The sequence below is a fragment of the Symphalangus syndactylus genome, chromosome 23 (genome assembly GCF_028878055.3).
Source record: "Symphalangus syndactylus isolate Jambi chromosome 23, NHGRI_mSymSyn1-v2.1_pri, whole genome shotgun sequence".
NCBI classification, from domain to species: domain Eukaryota; kingdom Metazoa; phylum Chordata; class Mammalia; order Primates; family Hylobatidae; genus Symphalangus; species Symphalangus syndactylus.
In genome coordinates this window covers 26,345,692-26,362,868 of record NC_072445.2, presented here as the reverse complement: position 1 = coordinate 26,362,868, position 17,177 = coordinate 26,345,692, and the positions used below count along the sequence as shown (strand labels likewise).

Genomic DNA, 17,177 nt, shown 5'->3' with positions numbered 1-17,177 from the left:
TACTTCCTATAATATCATTGTAAAGATGCTTCAAAAAAAAAAACTTAAACACTAGAAAACACTTATGGTGAAAATAGCATGTTATACACAAAGTAACAGCTTTCACTTCAGTGTTTCTTGTGGTTCACGTTGGTATCTATGTTGCACTAAACACCCCTGAGAAGCTTTCAAGCTCTCCCTATGTTTCAGTGCATTCTGCAGTCAAACGTTTATAAATGCAAAACTTGACTAGCATGAGGTGTCATATGAGAGGCTTGACCTTATATATGTTACCCCTAGAAGCATTAGAATGTAAGCTCCTTGAGGACAGGGATTCGTATCTACTTTGTTTATTGATACCTCTTGTCAGGGAAGAGGGCCACACAGTGAGACCCTGTCTCTAGAAAAATTAATTTTAAAAAATAAAAAGAAATTTAATTTTCAGAAAAGAATAAAAGGAAAAAGAAGTCAGTGAATTTAGAACATTTGACCTCTGATGATATATATTGCCTGCTTGTCTCCAGATAGCATATAACAATCCAAACTTGTTCAAAAAGCAAATATAAAGAGCCTGTAACAGTGTAAACGTGTTTGTTTAAGTAGAACTAACTTTTGCCAAGCTGGGCATGGATAGGAGAGGAAGAGTACTCAGTAGTTGCAGGCATTTTTAAGACTTGGAAAGCTTAAGTAGGAAAACCTTTAAGAACTGGGCATAGTGGCTCCCACTTGTGATCCCAGCACTTTAGGAGGCTGAGGCAGGAGGATCCTTTGAGCCCGGGAGTCCAAGACCAGCCTGGGCAACATGGTAAAACCCCATCTTTACAAAAAATACAAAAATTAGCCAGGTGTGGTGGCGCATGTCTGTAGTTCCAGCTACTCAGGAGGCTGAGGTGGGAGGATTGCTTGAGCTGGGGAGATTGAGGCTGCAGTGAGCCATGTTCGTGCCACTGCACTCTATCCTGGGTGACAGAGTAAGACCTTGTCTCAATTAAAAAAAAAAAAAAGAAAACGGCTGGGCATGGTGGCTCACGCCTGTAATCCCAGCACTTTGGGAGGCCGAGGTGGGTGGATCACGAAGTCAGGAGATCGAGACCATCCTGGCTAACATAGTGAAACGCCGACTCTACTAAAAATACAAAAAAAATAGCCAGGAGTGGTGGCAGGCACCTGTAGTCCCAGCCACTTGGGAGGCTCAGGCAGGAGAATGGCGTGAACCCAGGAGGCAGAGCTTGCAGTGAGCCAAAATCGCACCACTGCACTCCAGCCTGGGAGACAGAGTGAGACTCTGTCTCAAAAAAAAAAAAAAAAAAAGAAAAGAGGCCAGGCACAGTGGCTCACGCCTGTTATCCCAGCACTTTGGGAGGCTGAGGGAGGTGGATCACCTGACGTCAGGAGTTTGAGACCAGCCTGACCAGCAAGGTGAAATCCCATCTCTACTAAAAATACAAAAATTAGCCGGGCATGGTGGCAGGAACCTGTAGTCCCAGCTACTAGGGAGGCTGAGACAGGAGAATTGCTTGAACCCGGGAGGCAGAGGTTGCAGTGAGCCGAGATCATGGCACTTCAGTCCAGCCTGGGCAATAGAGTGAGACTCCGTCTCAAAAAAAAAAAAAAAGAAAAAAGAAAGAAAGAAAAGAAAACATTTAAGAACTTATAAATGCCCTTTCTCATCTCATCCAGGGTTGGGACGAGGCCTGCAGAGGATGTGCTCTGGGTATTTGGTGGCCCTGCTGGTGAGCGCTGGTGTTCCTTGAGGTCAACCTGCGCTGAGGACGGGAATATTTCACCCAAGTACATAACTAAGAGAAGACCACGCCCAGGAGATTTCACCCCCAAAAGCAAGAAGGTGAAGGACACTTGTACCCAGACGGTGAGATCCACTGCCTCCTGCCATGCTTTTAGCTCCCACCACAGCTGAGTGCTCCTGACCAGAAAACCTGACGGGGCCACCTTCTGCATCCCTCAGTCTCACAGAGGTCCCAGAAAACTGAACCAGGCTTGGTGCTGATGGCGGGCCAGGGCAATGTAGACTCACTGGAGCTGGGTGACAGTGTGCCAGGGAGTGTCAAAGTCGAAATAAAAATATAAAGACAAATCTCTACTGTTTCTCCTTAGGAATCACAGAATTGCAATTTGGTGCACACACACAGATGGGGTGGTCTTCAGTGTGTCCGAAGGACAAAGAGAAGGTTAGGAGTTTTATTAGAAAGGGAAATATTACGTATGGTTTTGAAAGAAAGCTCCTTGGCACTGGAGAAGCTTTTGGGAGCTGGCAAGCTCCGATTGGTGAGTGACAGGGGTCGGTACAGCTATTCGTAGAGTCACAGCAGGGCGTTTCAGCTGCTATTGGGTAAAACTGATCTTACCTATAGCAGGCCATTGCAGCTGCTGGGCTTGTGGAGAATTCAGTTATTGGATCAGTGCTATGTGCCCTGATTCTTTTCCAACCTGTCCTTTCTACTTTGATTTAGTTGAGTATCACAAGAATGACCCAATTTGCATAATAAACATTCAAAAGAAAAAGTAGCCAGCGCTGGTGCTGGTTCCAGAGGCTGCTGTGTAGGCTGGGGCTGGGGACATGCACACCATAATATGTCTAAGCAAAATGGCCAGGTCGAGTGCTTCAGCTGCAATGAGGAGGGTGCCGTGGGAAGGGACACATCAGTGGAGGGCTCAGAGATGGTCCCCAGGAAAGTGGAACTGCAAGAGAAGTTGATACAGGTGTCAGCAGGAGACAGTCACATAGTGGTCCTCACAGAAGATGGCCATGTCTTCCTCTGAGGCTGCTTCCAGAACAATTACAGTGTGATCAGGCTGTTAGATCCCACGAAGAGGAGCATGACGATGGTGCAAGTGCAGCTGGACATGCCCACAGTGAAGGTGGCCTCAGGAAATGGCCACTTGGTGATGCTGACAGCTGACAGTGACATAGATACCTTGTGCTGTGGGACCAAGGCCATCTGGGCCTTGTGCTTGAATTGTGTACCAACCGTGATGGCTGACAGGGCATGATTCCTGGTCCCCCAGATATGATGCTGAAATTCAGGGGAAGCTGGGACCTGACGCCCTTCTGTAGCACCTGCCTCACCGTTCCATCCCCTGTAAGGGGCACATACACAGAATATGGCTTTGGCCTCTTCAACAACCATCAGCTTGGAACACCAGGCACAGAATCTTGCTTCATATCCCAGAACCTGGGATCCTTCAAGAACTCTACCAAGTCCAGGCCGGGCACGGTGGCTCACGCCTGCAATCTCAGCACTTTGGGAGGCTGAGGCGGGTGGATCACGAGGTTAGGAGATTGAGACCATCCTGGGTAACAAGGTGAAACCCCGTCTCTACTAAAAATACAAAAAAAAATTAGCTGGGCGTGGTGGTGGGCACCTGTAGTCCCACCTACTCAGGAGGCTGAGGCAGGAGAATGGCGTGAACCCGGGAGATGGAGCTTGCAGTGAGCTGAGATCACGCCACTGCACTCCAGCTTGGGTGACAGAGCGAGACTCCATCTAAAAAAAAAAGAACTCTACCAAGGCCAGGTAGGCTTCTCTGGTGGCCAGCACCATACAGTCTTCGGGGATTCAGAAGGAAAAGCATGCAGCCTGGGCCAGGCTGAATATAGAGGGTGGGCCTTCATGGTGCTAAGAACATGCCCACCCTCATCTCCAGGCTGGTGCCATCTCCTCGGTCTCCTCAGTGGCTTTGGGCCTCTGTAGGGGAAACTGTGATCAGTGATGGACGTGTTTTTGCCTGGGACATGGACAGCAACTACCAGCCGGGCTCAGAGCGGGATGAGGATGCCTGGAGCGTGGTGGAGATGACAGGCAACGAGCTGGAGAACTATGTGGTCATCTATTAGTCAAGGGCAAGGAGTAGAGCTGATGAAGCCTCTGAGCGACTGGTTCATGGCCCCAGGACCCTTCCACACAGAACAGGGAAGCAGTGACAGCTAGAAATTCTAGCGGGCCTCCCCTAGCCCTGAGCACTCTGCCGTGTGTCTTTTTCCCATCAGCATGACAGAATCCTTTTCTTCTTTGTCTTCCTCCTTTCTGGAATCATCCTGGGATCTGTAGGATGAAGTAGGGGATGAAAGAGGGGATGTCAGAAAGAGCATTGCCCACCCCAGAGCTAAGTGGTTAGACCTTTCCTCCCATGTCCCTACCTTTCATGGCCCTGGCTGATTCTGGCTTTGCCTATCAAAAAATCAAAATATGGCCAGGCATGGTGTCTCATGCCTGTAATCCCAGCACTTTGGGAGACCGAAGCGAGCGCATCACTTGACGTCACTAGTTCGAGACCAGAGCCAAGATAACTCCACTGCACTTTAGCCTGGGCAGCAGAGTGAGTCAACTCCATCTCAAAAAAAAAAAAAGTTTACCTCACCCCTGGGGGTTTGTTGTCCATGCTCTGAGGAGCTGGGGCTCGATCAAGCTGCACTCTAGTCGTGTGCCATTTGTCCTGTCCCTAACATCCACAGGCAGATACCTGGTACAGTCATCAGACTCAGCTGTCATGAACCCATGCCTGGGGAAACCAGAGAAGAGGCAGAGCAAACCTGTAGTGAAAAAGAGAAAAAGCCCCTACTTCATCCTCTGAAGGTTTGCTGAAAATGAACTGGCAATAGGCAGATTAATAAGAGAAAAATGCATACAAAATTTATTTTAACATGCATAGCGTGGGGGAATCACAAGAGAATGATTGCCCAGTGACCCAACAGGGTACAGGTGCTTATAGGCCCTGCTTCATAGGGGAAGGGGAGATGGGAGGTGCAGGAGAAAATGATTTTCAGGGGGAAAGAATGGACCCAGTGCTCAGAGAATGGTGAGTAAATAGTTTTCTTTGGGGATTGAATGGGACTGGAGAACAAACTGGTTTAGGACAATTTTTCTGGGCTCTAGGTGTGGCACAGTCTCTTCCTCTGCGATATGAGTTTTAATCTTCCCTGATTAATGAAATTTCAAACCGGGTGCAGTGGCTCACACCTGAAATCCCAGCACTTTGGGAGGCTGAGGTGGGCAGATCGCTTGAGCTCAGGAGTTTGAGACCAGCCTGGGGAACATGGTGAAACCCTGCCTCTACAAAAAATCTAAAAATTAGCCAGGTGTGGTGGCGTGTACCCATAGTACTAGCTACTCAGGAGGCTAAGGTGAGAGGATTACTTGAGCCCGGGAGGCTGGGGCCGCAGCAGGCAGTGATCACGGCACTGCACTCTAGCCTGGGTGACAGAGCAAGACCCTGTCTCAAAAAAGAAAAAGAACAAAAGAAAAAGAAATTTCAGGGGAGGGATTGAAGATAATTATGTTCCTCTTCAGGGGCCCAATTTCTACGATAAGGGAACTTCAGAGAATGGTCTCATCCTGCACTTTAGGGGGAGAGACAGGAGATCAGAGAGATAGGAAGGGGGCGGGTCAGAGAGACGTTGAGGCTGCTTCTTTTTTTATTCTTTTTTTTTTTTTTGAGACGGAGTCTCGCTCTTTCGCCCAGGCTGGGTTGCAGTGGCGCGATCTCGGCTCACTGCAAGCTCCACCTCCCGGGTTCACGCCATTCTCCTGCCTCAGCCTCCCGAGTAGCTGGGACTACAGGCGCCCGCCACCACGCCCAGCTAGTTTTTTGTATTTTTAGTAGAGATGGGGTTTCACCGTGTTAGCCAGGATGGTCTCCATCTCCTGACCTCGTGATCCACCAGCCTCGACCTCCCAAAGTTCTGGGATTACAGGCATGGAGCCACCAATGCCCGGCCTTTTTATTCTTTTAATAGTAGATATAGGGTCTCACTATGTTGCCCAGGCTGGCCTCTAACTCCTGGCCTAAAGTGATCCTCCTGTTTCAGCCTCCCAAAGTGCTGGGATTACAGGCACCAGACACGAAGGCCAGCCTGAGGCTTCCTCTTTACTTCCATATTTTGGGGTATCATTTTCTGAGTACCAACAACCCCAAACCAAATATTTGGCTCTGGGCAGGTGTCCATAGGACAAAAAGGACAATAATCCTCCACACAACCAATAAAAAAGCCAGTGAGCCGATCCCCCAGAAGTCAAAGCATTCTCTGCCCCTCAGGCATCCATCTCTCCAGTCAGCCTCGCCTGCAGCCCTGGGCCTAAAACTAGAGGAGAAGCCACTCTGGGCAGGGCTTGCAGAGAGAGAAGAGGAGGGTTTCATAAACAATCTTATAGCAATATTGAGAGCAGAGAGATGGGGGAAAGAGTTGGAGAGGCAGGGGCTGGTGCTGAGTGAGAAAAGGAAGTGGCAACTCATACAGTGGCTGACAAAATACACAATAGTTTTGATTATTTTATTTTACTATTTTATTTTATTCTGAGACAGAGTCTTGCTCTGTCACCCAGGCTGGAGTGCAGTGGCATGATCTTGGCTCATTGCAACCTCTGCCTCCCAGATTCCAGCGATTCTCCTGTCTCAGCCCCCCAAGTAGCTGGGATTACAGGCACACACCACCACGCCCGGCTAATTTTTGTATTTTTTAGTAGAGACAGGGTTTCACCATGTTGGTCAGGCTGGTCTCCAACTCCTGTCATCCTTGTATAAACATGATTAATTGCACAATAACTCTGAAGACAGCTTATGTATATTAGTGTATATTAATGTATATTATGTATATTAATTTTCATAAGCAATCGAGTAACCTAATCATATAGGACTGACCTGTCCAATATAGTGGTCACTAGCTGCACGTGGCTATTTACACTTAAATCAACTAAATTTATTTAATAATTAAACTTCCTTGGTTGAACGAGCCACATTTCAAGTACTCAGTGGTCACATGTGACCAGGGCCCATGATATTGGACTGTGCAAATATGGAAATATATGGAACAAGGCCGGGCGCAGTGGCTCACACCTGTAATCCCAGCAGTTTGGGAGGCTGAGGTGGGTTGATCACAAGGTCAGGAGTTCAAGACCAGCCTGGCCAAGATGGTGAAACCCCATCTCTACTCAAAATACAAAAATTAGCCAGGCATGGTGGCAGGCGCCTGTAATCCCAGCTACACAGGAGGCTGAGGCAGGAGAATCCCTTGAACCCGGGAGGCAGAGGTTGCAGTGAGCTGAGATTGCATCATTGCACTCCAGCCTGGGCAACAGAGCAAGACTCTGACTCAAAAAAAAATTTTATATATCTATATATAGATATAGATATATAAAACAGGGCTGGGCACGGTGGTTCATGCCTGTAATCCCAACACTTTGGGAGGCCAACACAGGTGGATCACCTGAAGTAAGCAGTTCAAGACCAGACTGGCCAACATGGTGAAACCCCATCTCTACTAAAAATACAAAAGTTAGCTGGGTGTGGTGGCACGCACCTGTAATCCCAGCTACTCAGGAGGCTGAGACAGGAGAATCACTTGAACCCAGGAGGTGGAGGTTGCGGTGAGCCGAGATCTTGCCATTGCACTCCAGCCTGGACAACAAGAGTGAAACTCCATCTCAAAAAAAAAGAGCAATATATAGAACATGCATCTATAGAATATGTCCATCCTCATAGAAATTTACAATGAACAATGGAACTGGAAAGTTTTATTAGCACCAGGAGGATTCTTCTTGGATGGCAGTGACTCTTGAAAAATGAATATAATGAAAAAAGGAACTTATAAGTGAAGGGAAAAGATTGCCTTTGTGGAGTTAAGCTAGTAGTATGCATACATATACGCAAAGTGATCTGAAAAAGAAAGACTGGCTTCCAGATTAGAAAGATTTTGTTCCTGTAGGGCAAGGGAAAGCTCCCCCTTCACCCTCTGAAGGTTCACTGAAAATCAACTGGCAAAAGGCAGATTACAGCCAGGTACAGTTGTATGCACCTGTAGTCCCAACTACTCAGGGGGTTGAGGAGGGAGGATCCCTTGGGGCCAGGAGTACGAGGTTGTAATGCACTGTGATCAGGCCTGTGAATAGCCAGCATACTCCAACCGGGGCAACATAGGGAGACCCCCATCTCTATTTTTTTAAAGGCAGATTAATAGGCGAAAAGGCATACAAATTTACTTTTTCATACTTTTATATGACACAAGACCCTTCAGAATGAAGGCACAAAGATACAAGGGAAACTGTTCATTCTTACGGTTAGGTTCAACAAAGTATCAACAGCCTTGTAGAAATATAACTGGAAAAAAGCGTGTGCTCTAAAGCTAACAGGCTGAGCGGGGAAACCCAGCAGGCCCTTCTGTTTAGGTTCCTCTTGGCCTCTCTGAGCAGCATTCCTTCTTTCTGGGTGTGGGGCAGGACCCTCTCTAGAATGGGGGTCTTGTGGCCTACAGTCACATAAGGTGGGTCAGATAATTTCTTTATAGCCAGTTCTTATACAGAAGGGGCAGGAGGAAAGTTAGAGTAGTATTTTTAGGTTTTGTGGCTGGTTTGGGGGAAAAGAAGTTCTGGTTTCTATGGCCTTGGGGAAGAGGGATTCTAGTTTCTATGGCTGGCCTCAGGGGAGAATGAGGGGCCAGAGACAGGCGGACAGGAGAAGGTCAGAGAGAAACTTTTGCTTCAGGCTGCTTCTGAAGTCTCATTTTGAGGTATCACTTTCTAAGCCTCAACATTTCCATAGGAAAAATCTACATAAAAAGGAAAGCTATCAAACAGAGAGTGGACTGTCAGGTAGGGAAATAGCATTATCATCATCACTCTCTTCTTCATTTTCAAAACAATGGGTACTAGGCCGGGTGCGATGGCTCACACCTGTAATCCAAGCACATTGAGAGGCCAAGGCAGGCAAATCACTTGAGGCCAAGAGTTTGAGACCAGCCTGGCCAACATGGCAAAACCCTGTCTCTACTAAAAATACAAATATTAGCTAGGCGTGGTGGCACACGCCTGTAATCCCAGCTACTCAGAAGGCTGGGGCAGGAGAATCACTTGAGCTTGAACCGGGGAGGCAGAGGTTGCAGTGAGCCGAGATCACAGCACTGCAGGCCAGCCTGGGCAACAAACAGAGACTGTCTCAACAAACAAACAAACAGAACAACAACAACAAAACAGTGGGTACTATTTATTGAACTCAGATTATGGGACAAATGTTCTTTTTTTTTTTTTTTTTTGAGATGGAGTCTCTCTCTGTCACCCAGGCTGGAGCGCAGTGGTGCCATCTCTGCTCACTGCAAGCTCCGCCTCCCGGGTTCACACCATTCTCCTGCCTCAGCCTCCAAAGTAGCTGGGACTATAGGTGCCCGCCACCACACCCGGCTAATGTTTTGTATTTTTAGTAGAGATGGGGTTTCATCGTGTTAGCCAGGATGGTCTCAATCTCCTGACCTCGTGATCCACCCGCCTCAGCCTCCCAAAGTGCTGGGATTACAGGCGTGAGCCACCGCGCCTGGCCAGCACAAATGTTCTTAATTCGCATAGCAACCTGTTGAGGGCATTGTTACTACGCCCATTTTCTTAGAAGAAAATTCATGCTCCAGGTAACTCCGTTGTCTCCAAAACCTGTCCTCCTAACTATGATGGCAAACTTTCTCTGTAAAGGGTCGGATGGTAAATACGTTAGGTTTTGTGGGCCATGTGGTCTTTGCTGAAACTTCCCAACTCTGCGGTCAGAGCAAGAAAGAAGCCATACACAGACATAAGTGAAGGCTGTGGCTGTGTTCTGATAAAACTTTATAGACACTGAAATTTGAGTTTCATACATTTTTCTTGTGCCATACACACGAAATATTCTGATTTTCTGTGATACATATACACCACGGAATATTACACAGCCATAAAAAGAATGAAACTGTGTCCTTTGCAGCAACATGGATATAGCTGGAGACCATCATCCTAAGCAAATTAATGCAGGAACAGAAAACCAAATACCACATGTTCTCACTTATAGGTACACATACTCAAAGATGGGAACAATAGACACTGGGGACTATTAGAAGAAAGGGGGAGGGAGGGGGGCATGGGGTGAATAACTACCTATTGGGTGCTATGCTCACTACCTGGGTGAAGTTTGTATCCCAAACTTCAGCATCACGTGATATACCCATGTAACAAACCTGCACATGTACCGCCTGCACTTTAAATAAAAGCAGAAAATATATGTATTCTTATTTTGATTTTTTCCAACCCTTTACATATGTAATCACTTTTCTTAACTTGAAAGTTTACAGAATTGCCCAGGGAGCTATAGTTTGCAGACCTCTGACACGTCTCAAGTTTGACTAAGTAGTCGAAGACGCCAAACTGGCAGCACGCATCCAAGTACATTTCTGGGGGGAGGGAATCTTACTCAGTGGACGAGAGTCTGTTGTGGAGATGGGCACATTAATGCCAACATCTAATGCTTATTCAGGACCAACCACGTGCCTAAGCTCCGCACTTTAACTTAGACTATCTCATGTCATCTTCAGAGGAGCTCCATGAAGTAGTTACCTCTGATTTCACCCCTTTACAGATGAAGACATCGAGCCATAAAGAAGTTAACTAGCTTGTCCAAGGTCACACAACCAGTTTGTGGTTGGGTGGGGATTTGAACTGAAAGAGTCTAATGACGTGCTGAATGCCTTCCGTTAAACATTTAACTGTAGCCTCCCTCTCCCCTGCATTCTTACCCTCCAACCCACAGGCCTTCTCTCGGTTCCTCTCAAACTCCCACTTCCATCTGCCTCTGCTTCACCACTGCCCAGTACTTTGAATGCTTCCTGCCACACCCATCAGACCTTTTTCCGGATCTTTTTGATTCTTCAGGTCTTAACTCAAACTTCACCTCCTTAAAGAAGCCTTCATTGATCACCCAATTGAAAGAAAGAACACAGGTGTGTGCAAAACACACACAAGCATACACACACTTTCTCTGACTCTCTCCTCGTCCTATTCAACATTCTGTTTTTATAGAAGTCATGTCTATTTGAAAATTTGAAATTGTCTTATTTATTCATCTATTTTATTGTCTTCTGTTAGATTGCAAGTATTTGAGTTTGTCCGTCTTTTACCACATTATAATTAGTTTCTACAATGCCTGACACATTGTAGATGTTCAATGTATTATTTTATTATTTTTTATTTATTTTATTTTATTTTATTTTTTGAGTCAGAGTCTCACTCTGTCGCCCAGGCTGGAGTGCAATGGTGTGATCTCCGCTCACTGCAACCTCTGCCTCCCTGGTTCAAGCAATTCTCGTGCCTCAGACTCCCGAGTAGCTAGGATTATAGGTGTGCTCCACCACATCCAGCTAATTTTTGTATTTTTAGTAAAGATGGGGTTTCACTAAGTTGGCCAGGCTGGTCTTGAACTCCCTACCTCAGGTGATCCACCCACCTCAGCCTCCCAAAGTGCTGAAATTACAGGCGTGAACCACCATGCCTAGCCACATCATAGATGTTCAATACATTCTAACTCTGTGTTCTGATACTACATTTACTGAGGAGCTTTCAAATTCTATTTTAATTTCATCTATTGGGAGAGATTTGCAACTTATGAAAACTTTTGGTCCCTGTATAGGGTGGATTCTTGCAGTAGGCCAACAAATAATTATTATGCTTAAGATGTGACTTCGAAGGCATTGACCGCAGCATGATATCTAATGACGCCTTAACCTGAGAGTTACGTTTTCCACTGGAAGTTCATAAATCAGCCTTTCTGTTGCCCACTTATGTATTTTGGTTAGTCCTCAACTTCCCCAGAAAGTGTGCCTGGTCCTTGAAAATGAAAGACCATATCTGGCCATTAGGCACCTAGATGACAGATTTTTCCTCAAATAATTCCTTCCAGGGTCACCCAGACATGACTGCATTTAGCTAATTTAGGGAATAGTGCCCTTAATCTCTCATCTGCCTCCCCAGTCTCTCTTTTCCTCTTATCACAACCTTCCTACACTTCTCTCTCCTCCTCCCGTCTTCCAATGCAGACCTGTTCCAGGATGTCTCTCTCCTAGTTTTATCCCCTCTTACCCTATAAGATACCTATGCCTCTTATATCCCAGAGGCCTTACTTTTAAAGACCCTTCCCAGTGAACTCTCCTCAAATGCAAATAGGATCATAGACGATATGAATGTATGGAAGGTGTATGGCTTCCTGCCTGCCTTCCTTCCTTCCTTCCTTCCTTCCTTCCTTCCTTCCTTCCTTCCTTCTGTCCCTCATTCCTTCCTTCCCTCCACCCCTGCTTCCTTCCCTCCTTCTTTCCTTCCTTCCTTCCCTCCTTTCTTCCTTTAGTATCGCAGACTTCAGCATCACGTGATATACCCATGTAACAAACCTTCCCTCCTTCTTTTCTTCCATCCTTCCCTCCCTCCCTCCCTCCCTCCCTCATTCCTTCCCTCCTTTCCTCTCCTTCCCTCCTTCCCTTCCCTTCCTTCCTTCCTTCCTTCTCTTTCTCTCTTTCCCAAACTTTCTGTAAACTGCTTACATTATTTTATAATTTAAAGTTGATTTTTAGCCAGGTACGGTGGCTCACACCTGTAATCCTAGCACTTTGGGAGGCCAAGGCGGGCAAATCACTTGAGGTCAGGAGTCTGAAACCAGCCTGGCCAACGTGATGAAACCCCATCTCTACCAAAAATACAAAAAAAATTAGCCAGACATGGTGGGGGGTGCCTGTTATCCCAGCTACTTGGGAAGCTGAGGCAAGAGAATGGCTTGAACTCGGGAGGCAGAGGTTGCAGTGAGCTGAGATCACGTCACTGCACTCCAGCCTGGGCAACAGAGTGAAATTCCATCTCTAAATAAACAAATAAACAAGGTATATTTTTTTAAGTTAAGCCAAAATTCCATCACAGCCTTCAGAGCCTGGACCAAAGCATACCCCACAAAAGCCATGACAACAAGGGCTGTGTGCGTGTTGGAGGCCTAAGGCCTCATGCTGGCACCATCCACTTTAAACAGAAGGAAAATGGGCCAGCTGTGGTATCAAGACGCATTATGGGATTGACTAAAGTTCAGCACAGATTCCATGTCCATCAGTTTGGAGCTAATACACAAGGCTGATCCGCACTTTAATCCTCTATCCAAAAAACACGGTGGCCCAAAGGATCAAGAGAGGCATGTGGGAGACCTGGGCAATGAGATGGCTGGCAAAGATGGTGTGGCCAGTGTGTCTACTGAAGATTCACTTTCAGAAGATCATTCCATCATTGGCTGTACAAGCGTGATCCAGAAGAAACAGATGCCTTGGACAAAGGTGGCAACGAAGAAAGCACAAAGACGAGAAACACTGGAAGTCATTTAGCTTGTGGTGTCATTGAGATTGCCCAATAAACATTCCCTAGAATGTGACCCGAGTGCCAATAACTCCACCGTTATCCTGCTAGCTATGAAAATGTAATGTGAGGCTGGGCACGGCGGCTCACGCCTGTAATCCCAGCACTTTGGGAGGCCAAGGTGGGCAGATAACGAGGTCAGGAGTTCAAGACCAGCCTGACCGAAATGGTGACACCCCATCTCTACTAAAAATACAAAAAATAGCCAGGCGTGGTGGCGTGAGCTTGTAATCCTAGCTACTCAGGAGGCTGAGGCAGGAGAATCGCTTGAACCCGGGAGGCAGAGGTTGCAGTGAGTCGAGATCAAGCCACTGCACTCCAGCCTGGGTGACAGAGTGAGACTCTATCTCAAAAAAAGAAAAAAAGAAAAAGAAAATATAACGTGATAAATATTAAATACTGTATTTTTAACTGCCCAAGTGGTTCACCTTGCCTGCTGCCTAGACAGAGCTGATTCATCAAGACAGAGGAATTGCAATAGACAAAGAGTAATTCAGGCCCGGCGCGGTGGCTCACGCCTGTAATCCCAACACTTTGGGAGGCCGAGGCAGGCGGATCACTTCAGGTCAGGAGTTTGAGACCAACCTGGCCAACATGGTGAAACCCCATCTCTACTAAAAATACAAAAATTAGCTGGGTGTGGTGGCATGCACCTGCAATCCCAGCTATGGGGGAGGCTGAGGCAGGGGAATCGCTGGAACCCAGGAGGTGGAGGCTCCAGTGAACCAAGATCACGCCACTGCGCTCCAGCCTGGGCGACACAGTGAGACTCCATCTCAAAAATTAAGAAAACAAGGAAAATTTATGTGACATCATAAAATGAAAAGTATTTGCCACAAATAGAAAGTAACTTTAAAATAAATACCAGAGAGATAAAACAGTATTCTTAAATCTAGTTTAATACCTTTGCCTGCTGAAGGGTGAGATCTTTTGTTAAAAGGATGATTAACAAGTGTTAGGGATCTTCTCCTAAATTTAATCAGAATGATTGGAGGAACACTGAGTCATTGTTACTTAGTACGATTATTGTCATACCTCTTTTAGGGTCTGTTTGCACTTGAATGAAGCAATTGGGTGCTTGGCTGAAGGGGAAAAAACTCTCTCAAAGTTGTTTTTCAGGTGCTGGGGCAGGAAAGGTAAGGCGCGCATGCCTTAGGGTTAGGTTTGGGTGATCACGTGGTGTTTTTCTGAAGATAATACATCCTAGAGTGTCCTAAAGTGTCTGGCCCCACAGGTAGAGATTCAGGTATGTGGGTGATAGACTACTCATTCCCATCCCCATAGCTACTCATACAGATATTCAAGCAGGAAAAAGTATGCTTTCTCTGTCTTTTTTTCTTAATAGAGACAGGGTCTCCCTATGTTGCCCAGGCTGGTCTTGAACTCCTGGGCTCGAGGGATCCTCCTGCTTCAGCCTTCCAAAGTGACAGGATTACAGGCGTGAGCCACCACGCCTGGCCACCCCTCCCCTCCGCTCTTCTCCCCTCCCCTCCCCTTCCATCCCCCCCGCCCCCCGTCCTCTCCTCTCCTCTCCTTTCCTTCCTACCTCCTGCATTTGTTTTCCTTTTCTCTTCTTTCTTTTCTTTTCTTTTCCTTTCTTTCTTATATTCCTTCCTTCCTTCCTCCTTCTTTTCTTTCTTTTGTTTTTCCATTCTTTCTTTTCTTTCTGGATCTCACATCTGTTTCCCAGGCTGGAGTGCCGTAGCATGATCTCAGCTCACTTCAGCCTCGACCTCCTGGGCTCAGTGATTCTCCCACCTCTGTATCCCAAGTAGCCGGGACTACAGGCATGCGCCACTGTGCCTAGCTAATTTCTTATATATTTAGTAGAGACAGGGTTTTGCCATGTTGCTCAAGCTGTATTTTCTCTCTTTCTACTGGAAATATTTACTAGGGAAAGGCAGAAAAAAGACTACAACAAAACTGACAGCAAATGAACTGCTGCAGAAGTGAACTGTGCACAACTGGCCTTGCAAGTTTTCCCCTTCTAATTTAGTCTTTGCTCATTGCTACAGTTACTGTCACTAACTACAACCAAAGATCTAGAGAAGATACATCTATTAATGCTATGATGTAGTCAAAAGAGCTCTAGATTTGGAAGCAGGAAATCTGAAATCTGTTCTTCCTTTAGCACTTCTTAGCTGTTCTGATTACCTTGAGCAATTTATCCCTTGCCTGCTCTTTCTCATTTTCCATTAAATCTTCCATTTTCTACCCCTTGGGTGAACAGATTCGCCTTTGAGGGCCCAGTGAGCTCCTCTTTAAGATGAGAACAATATTTCATCCTGTCATGGAAGGCAGGGGACTGGACTAGTTAATTTCTTGTACCCACCAGTTCCGGGATCATACAATCCTATGAATTAGAGAAAACCAACTGTATGCTGGTGCCAGACTCTTGAACACGAAGCACGTGTGCAACATACCAGTGTTTCAGCATGTGCCTGCTCACATGACAAACTGGTGTTTACAGAGCACCAACTATGCACACAATAACGATGATGACAAGTCATTTTTGAGTGTTTACTCCTCACAACAACCCCATGAACTAGTTTATATCATTATCCCCGCTTAAAAAATATAGAAACGCACTCCAGCCTGGGCGACAGAGACAGACTCCGTCTCAAAAAAAAAAAAAAAAAAAAAAATATAGAAACGGAGGCACAGGGAAGCCAAGTCATTTGTCCACAGCACAAAATCAATAAGCAGCAGAGGTGACTTTGAACAGAGACCATCTGTTGAAACTGGCTACAAAGAAGCACAGGGAATTTTGAGGGGTGATGGAAATGTTTTTTATTATAAAATTAAATGTCAAAGGTAGAGAGCTGTTTCCCAGAGAGCAGCTTCCAAACTATTTGTAGCCAAGTTTAATTTGTTATATTTTATTTTTATTATAAATTTTTTTTTTGAGAGATGAGGCCTCACTGTGTTGCCCAGGCTGTAGTGCAGTGGCATGATCATAGCTTACTGCAGCCTCAAACTCCTCGGCTTAAGCCATCCTCCCACCTCAGGCTCCCGAGTAGCTGGGAGTACAGGTGTGTGCCACCATACCCAGTTGGAAATGGTCTATGTCTTGATGGAAATGTTCTGTATCTGGGTGGTTATAAAACTACAGAACTGTACACCTAAAGAGGGTGAATTTCACTCTATGTAAGTTATATTTTAATAAACCTGATTTTTAGGACAAACAAAAAAAACAGTACGAAGAACAAACAGAATTTAGAACAAACAAAAAAACCCAGAATAAAGCCAAGAGTTAAGGAAGAGAGCAAGGGAGGGAGATTGGGAGGAAGGAAGGAGGGGAGGACTCTGCAGAGCAGGCTGGAAGCTAGGAAGAATGCCCTGTATGCGCCGACCAGGCAAGCACAGAAGTCGCCTGGAGAGCCACGCCTCTGCTATCTGTTTCCGTTGCCTCAGGGAGAAAAACAAAAAGATAATAAATTCAGTTTCTCTTTTTCTTTTGTTGATGGCCCTCTCCCTTCACCTTCATTTTGTGATTTCGCTTCAGAGGGCAGTCTGTCTTTTCCAACTCAGTTCCAGCTGCTGAAAGTGGAGGCCTAGACATTTGATCTCCTCTTGATTTGACCAGAACAGCCTGTTCGAGAGACAGGACAAGCAGTAACACGGCGGAGGGGCGGGGGGCGGTTTGGCAAAGAATCGAACTGTATTGATCTAAGTAAATGAATGAATACATTAGTGTTTTTGCTGCCAGCAATCTGGTAAGAACTCTTAAAAACATCCAGCAAGGGTTAAGTAGGAAACAATGGTGTTCCCTTGCCAACATCCATCCCAGTGTGTGGAGAATTATTTTCAAATTTCTATTTTGGATGCAGGCAGGAAAGGTGGATAAGGTTTGAAAAATTATGCTCACTACTTGAGTGATCGGATCACCCGTATCCCAATCCTTAGCATCACACAATATACCCATGTAACAAATCTACATGTATCCCCTGAATCTAAAATAAAAGTTAAAAAACAATTTAAATTCCATTTTGGCAAATGCATTTCCTATCTCAC

General features: G+C 46.0%; 1 pseudogene; it reads left to right on the top strand.

The window, feature by feature from the left end:
* The first annotated feature begins 12,721 nt into the window (after positions 1-12,721).
* LOC129472893 (superoxide dismutase [Cu-Zn]-like) lies at positions 12,722-13,161 on the top strand (annotated as a pseudogene).
* Positions 13,162-17,177: the final 4,016 nt, after the last annotated feature.